The following is a 7,021-nucleotide window of genomic DNA, read 5'->3' on the forward strand; positions in this document are numbered from 1 at the left end:
ATGATTTCTTGCTTTCATTTAAAATGTTTTGTTGATGATATTACAGCACATCTGTTTGAGGAGTGATTTTCTTTTTCAATAATTTTAAAATTTTACTTATCTTTCTACCTTCCTTCCTCACTTCTTACCTTCCTCCCTTATGATAGTTATTTAGCTCCTGCCTAAAATGCTTACATTCTTTTTTCTTGCCATGCAGGTCAGTGTAGCCTCATGGCTATTAGTCTCAAGGCTTTGATTATTTGCTTGCTCGGGTACATTTATATAATTAAGGTGGGGTATTTTTATTCTTTCTTTAGTAATTAAAAGTAGCCCTGACCGGTTTGGCTCAGTGGATAGAAGGTCAGCCTGTGGATTGAAGGGTCCCAGGTTCGATTCTGGTCAAGGGCATGTACCTTGGTTGCAGGCACATCCCCAGTAGGGGGTGTGCAGGAGGCAGCTGATCAATCTTTCTCTCTCATCGATGTTTCTAACTCTCTATCCCTCTCCCATCCTTTCTGTAAAAAAATCAATAAAATATATTTTTTTAAAAGTAAAACCCTAAGAAGTAGGTAAACTGCAGTATGAAAAAAAAAAAAAACCAACAACACAAAAACCAGAATCATCTAACATTAATTTTACCATGAAGAGGCAAAAAACTGAAAAAAATGTAATGTACATACTAGTGGATATATCCAAACTGAAAAAGACTAGGAGACATTAGCTTTGCTTTGGAAAGTGGTTTAGCCCAGATGTCTTCATACTGCTGCATCCAAAATGGGAAGAATATACGGGATCTTAAATCCAAGCGATAGAAGCAGGATGCCACTTACCATCGCAGTTGAGGAGAACACTAATATTTAGCGGGTGGAATCCAGTGATGCTAACATTCTACAGGACACAGGACTAATCTACTACAAAGTTTTATCCAGTCCCAAATGCCAATAGTGCTGAAGCTAAGAAACCCTGCCTCAGAGGGCATACATAACAGCTACATGGGCCAGGAAATAATTGTTCCAAAATAGTTCTAGTGAATAGGTGAATAAACACTTGCACTGTCTATGATATAGATATGAACAAAGTTGATATAGATATAATCAAAGAATTCTGTACAAATGTTGCAGGTAAAGTTAATCAGTGCCAAGTTAATTTGCTGGCCTGAGTAAATTGTATATTTTAATAACTTTTGGGGTTTTCTTATCTGCAGAAAATTCACCAGATTAGAGGATTAACATACTAAAAGGTTTGTGTGGTTTTTTTTGAAGAAAGAAATAACCTCAAGGATGAGAATTAACACAAGTATAATCCATCACTGTCTGATTTGAGAATTGAACCAACCTACATCCACATAACTTAATTATTAGGACTGAGAACTGAGCTCACCTGTGTCAACATGACTTAGGTGTTTGTTCCAGGAAAATTCTCTCTGAGGAAGATAAGAATATAACCAATAAATAATTTTCCTTTTGGCTTCAAAAAATCTGTACAAACCAATTTGGGCAAACAGTTTGCTCTTCTAGACAAACAGCTAACCTGTCAGGACAATAGATTGCTCACCTGGCCAACAGCTCATTTATTAACCGATGTTTTACTTAGTGGGTCTGCTTCAAGACCTTTGCCTGACCGGGTCCACCAAATTTCTGCCGCGAACTGTCCATTCCCAATTAGTTTATCATCCTGAAAGATCTACTTTAAGCCAATTTTAACCAGATTGCAAATCTGACAGATATCCCGCTCTGACCTTCCATTCAGAGGCAAGACTGATACTAAATAAGTGACGTTCACTCTTACTACAGTGGGCGTGATAAACTTAGCTTTGCTTGTTTGATATATTTTCTGTGCTCTTGGAGGGGTAGTTGATGGTAATAGCCATAGTACTTCCAGCAGAACCTCACTGCTACCCACACCATTCACATACCACCATCAGCTCCATAAAACTCTACTGATTCCAACTGGACTAATATTAAAAAAACAAAAATTTTAAAACACATTAAAATTACTAGTAAGAGAAGAAAAATTCTCCTGTATGAAACTTTTCTCATTTGTCTGAGGAAGGGTTATTTGACTAAGCAGATGCTTACAGTATAAGCCTTGTTAATCATAAACTTAGACAATACATTTGGATATGAACAAAATATAGGCAATAATGATATCTGGACTGCATGACCTTGGACAAGGCATCTAACCTATCTAAGTCTCAGATGCCAGAACTGAAAAATAATGATAATAAAAAGAAAATTACTAACACATACTTATGACTTACTATCTCTGATGTGAAAACTGAAATTATACTTTTCTGATCTGGGGATAAACAATACTGGGGCCAGGCAAAAAACAGCTACATGGGCCAGGAAATAATTGCTCCTAGAAGATGCTCCAACTAAAACAATCCATTTAATGAAATTAACTGCTTTTACATCAGTACTTGCACCAAGCCCTTTTGCCTCACTGTGCCCAGTAATTCATAACTCTCATGTCATAATCTGCTCAATTCCAGTCAGTCACTTGCTTTGCAAAATTCCTCCCAAAATCTATTATAAGTTCAGATTCTAATACTATATATATATATATATATATATATATATATATATATATATACACACACACACACACACACACACATATATGTATACATATATATGTTTATATATATATAAACATATATATGAGTACATACATATACACACATATACACTCACATAGGTATACACACATATACATATATATGGTATTATATATATATTTTATATATGTCATATGTATTTTTTTTCTCCTGACTTCGTCTTTTGAGACTCTAGAATAATATCCCCCGTTTTTGTCTTCTGACTTCCCCTTTTGAGATCATAGAGGGATATTCCCCTTTCTTGCACTATTTTTAATAAATTCAGTTTTATTGACTCTGACTTTGGCAGGGTCCTTTTGGGGTTTAACATATGATACAGGCCTTCTAAGTATCATATATGTATTAATTTCTTTAATCCTCAAAATAGCCCTATGAGGTAGATAATATTTTTATCCACATTTTACAAAAGAAGAAACTGGGATCTCTAAAATTTAAATAACTTAGAAAAATGCTTTTATGAGGTTTAATATAATAATGCAGGGGAAAAAAGCCCAGTATAGCTGCTAGCACAAAGTAAAGTTTATACAATCTAATTTTTTTTCCTGTTATGTTAATAATACAAGGGTAAAAGTAATCATTTCACCAAAAAGATAACTACCATAGAGCTGGGAGAATGGCATACATTTTTCTAATTCTTTTTTTTAAAAAAATATATTTTATTGATTTTTCACAGAGAGGAAGGGAGAGAGATAGAAAGTTAGAAACATCGATGAGAGAGAAACATCGATCAGCTGCCTCCTGCACATCTCCCACTGGGGATGTGCCCGCAACCCAGGTACATGCCATTGACCGGAATCGAACCTGGGACCCTTCAGTCCGCAGGCCGACGCTCTATCCACTGAGCCAAACCGGTCTCGGCATTTTTTTCTAATTCTTAAAATGTTTGACAACAAGAAGTTAGAAGTTAGGTAAGTTCAGCAAATGCTCATTTATTACTATTATGTGAAAAATAACATATTTTTAAAATTTAATTTTTATTGAACTTATTTGGGTGATACTGGTTAATACAATTATATAGGTTTCAGGTGTACAAGTATATTATATTGTGTGTTCACCATCCAAAGTCAAGTCTTCTTCCCTCACCATTTATCTATCCATCCCTCCCCCCACCATACTGTCGTCCATTTCTATGAGTTTTATTATTATTATTATTATTAATCTCATCACCTTTTAGGAATACTACTCAGCCATAAAAAAGAAGTAAATCTTACCCTTTGCTATAGCATGGATGGACCTGAAGAGCATTATGCTAAGTGAAATAAGCCAGTCAGAGAAAGACAAATACCAAAATATTTCACTCATATGTGTAATCTAATGAGCAAAGTAAACTAACAAACAAAATAGAAACAGACTCATAGATAGATTATAGACTGACAGCTGTCAGAGGGGAGGGAGATGGCAGGAAATATATACTTATAATGTATGTTAGTTTTCTAATAATATATTATTTGATTAAAAATAAGGATGTTTCATTTTATTTTTATATCTTTTTAATCCTTGATCTAGAGTGAGCATATGACAGTCTGAGGAGTTTTGTATTTCCTGAGCTGAGAAGCTAAGCGGGTTTTGCCACATATGATGTAAACCAGGAGTTTTCTGTAAAAGTCCAGGTAGTAAGTACTCTGGGCTTTGCCCTCCATGTGGTTTCTGTTACAACTACTCAATTTTACCATCATAGCACAAAAACAGCCATAGGTCATCCTATATAGTAAGAGGGGAATATGCTAATTATCTGTTACGCCGGTAAGTCACAACCAGATCAGCCAGGCTGCGTCCCTGCCCTCTGCTCAGGCAGCTGCAAAGCTCACGAGGGGCAGGACGCACTGTCCAGGCACCCGGTGTGGACCGTCGGCGGGTCCCTGGATGGAGGGATGGACGGTGGAGGCTTTCCGGAGGGAGGTGCTCCTGCTTTGCGGCAGCAGTGCCCAGGCTGCGCTGGCCTTGGCCACCCTCACTGGGCTGGGCATCCCAGGTAGGGAATGGGAGCCCGATGGCGGTGGGGAGGCCGGGGGAAGGGGGGGGGGGGGCAGCAAACACCTGGCTGGGGATGAGCCCTGGGCTGGGGGTTAACGCCCTCCACCCAAGGGAAGCTTTAAGAGGGAAGGAAGGCTCCTCCCTCTTGCTCACCCCCCCCCCCCCACACACACACACCCACCCCTGCCTGGGCATCCTCTCTCTCTGGCTCCATTTTCTCCCCTGCCAGGGCCAGGGTTCTTGTTGGGGGCCCAGTCTGTACCCCAGGTCTCCCTTAAGAGTCAGGGTGAACCCTTGGGGGAGCCAGGAGATTGGCGGGGGTCGGGGCAGAGGGACCAGCAGCCTAGCAAGTCTGGGGGGAAGTAACCAGGTGGGGGAGGGGTGGAATAGGCAGGGGCCTCAGGGGCACCTCCCCCCCCCCACACACACACTATGGATGAGCGGCTGCTGAGGTCGCCCCCTCCAGGTGGGGGCCGGGGGGATCTGGGGCTGGTGGGTGGGGAGCCTGGGGGCCCTGGCGAGCCTCCTGGTGTGGATGGGGGGGAGGGAGCAGGCGTTGTCCCAGGAGGCCGAGGGAAGCATGACATTGGGGCCATTCTGCAGCAGATAATGACCATCAGGGACCAGAGCCTGGACGAGGCCCAGGCCAAGAAACACGCCCTAAACTGCCACCGAATGAAGCCAGCTCTCTTCAGTGGCCTGTGTGAAATCAAGGAGAAGACCGGCCTCGGCACCCGAAGCTCCAGGAGGAGGAGCCGGTGGACCCCCAGCTTATGCGCTTGGACAACATGCTTCTGGCTAAGGTGTGGCTGGGCCTCAGAAAGGTGGGGGCAGCTTCTGGGGGCGGCGTGTCCCCTGACAACTCCATGGAACACTCGCCCAGATCCGCTATATCTGCCACTCAGAGCTGGAGAAGTATGAGCAGGCATGTAACAAGTCCAGGAACCACGTCATGAATCTGCTGAGGGAGCAGAGCCGCACGAGGCCCGTGGCACCCAAGGAGACAGGGCGGGTGGGAGCATCATACACCGCAAGTTCAGGCCACCCCGATGCAGCTCGGGCAGAACACCTGCGAGGCCGTCATGACCCTGCGCTCCCGGTTCCTGGATGCCAGATGGCAACGCCGGAACTTCAGCAAACAGGCCACCGAGGTCCTACATGAGTATTTCTATTCCCACCTGAGCAACCCGTATCCCAGTGAGGAGGCTAAGGAGCAGCTCGCCAAGAAGCGTGCATCACCGTCTCTCAGGGCTCCAACTGGTTTGGCAACAAGCGGATTCGCTATAAGAAAAATAGCGGAAAGTTTCAAGAGGAGGCAAACATCTATGCTGTCAAGACCGCCGTGTCTGTCACGGGGGGTGGGGGGTGGGGGGGTGGGCACAGCCGCACCAGCTCCCCGACACCCCCTTCCTCCGACACCCCCTTCCTCCGCAGGCTCTGGCGGCTCTTTCAATCTTTCAGGGTCTGGAGACATGTTTCTGGAGATGCCCTGCTTCCCAGGTGGAATCACTCTAACACTCAATGGGCCCAGCGGCTACGGAGATAACCTCGTAGAGGCCAGATGGACAGCCCTCGGGAAATGAGGGCAAACGGCGCTGAAAGGAGGCTGTGACTCCGTCCTCAATGACGTCCCCAACAGAAGGACCAGGGAGCGCTCATTCTGACACTTCCCACTGCTCTCACCCATCAGGCCAAAGGGTGGGGGCTCAGAGGTGACTGGATGAGAGGACAAAGGCATCCAGAGGACAAGCCCCAGACACAGGAGAAGCACAAGATGGAGAAGGGCAAATGGGGTCGCCCTACACTAGCTGACTCAGTTCTGGGGTTGCTGACTACATGGCAAGGCGAAGGGGGTCCCCTAAGGGGAAGGTGGGGTCTGCCTCCTCTTTTTTCCCTTCTTTTCAATCTTTTTCTTTCCCCATTTCTTACACAGAAACACACCCAGAAGTCTATCTTTCAGATCCTCTCTCTCTCTCTCATAGACACATACACAACTATTATGTTTCTTTCTCTCATATATAGATACACAACTATTGTTTCTCTATAGACACATATACATTGTCTCTCTCTCAGACACACATATGACTATTCTCTCTCTCTCTCTCTGGTTTCACCCATTCTCTCTCCCCCACCCCTTATCTGCTCTGGGATCTGTGGAGATGCCAGCCTTGCCCTATCTACCAGAGATGCCAAAAATGGGGACACACTCCCTGTGCCTCCCACCCCTCCCACCCTTCCCACCCCTCCCACTCCAGACGGCTTTATTATCTCATATGCAGCTCATCTCAAACCAATAGAATTGCTCAGTGAAAAAAAAAAAAAGAGGAAGGAGGGAGGGAAAAACTTTATAAAGGAGTCAGTAGACAGCAGAGTTAAAGAAGGAGAGAGGATGTATGAGTGAACTGTAGGAGCTATAATGAAAATCAAGTATAATTGTGTACTGGGGAC

At 43.8% G+C, this 7,021-nt stretch overlaps 1 pseudogene; it reads left to right on the plus strand.

Moving 5' to 3' along the window:
• The first annotated feature begins 5,005 nt into the window (after nucleotides 1–5,005).
• Nucleotides 5,006–6,594, plus strand: LOC132226216 (pre-B-cell leukemia transcription factor 2-like; annotated as a pseudogene).
• The last annotated feature ends 427 nt before the right edge of the window (nucleotides 6,595–7,021 follow it).

Source organism: Myotis daubentonii, chromosome 2 (assembly GCF_963259705.1).
Source record: "Myotis daubentonii chromosome 2, mMyoDau2.1, whole genome shotgun sequence".
NCBI classification, from domain to species: domain Eukaryota; kingdom Metazoa; phylum Chordata; class Mammalia; order Chiroptera; family Vespertilionidae; genus Myotis; species Myotis daubentonii.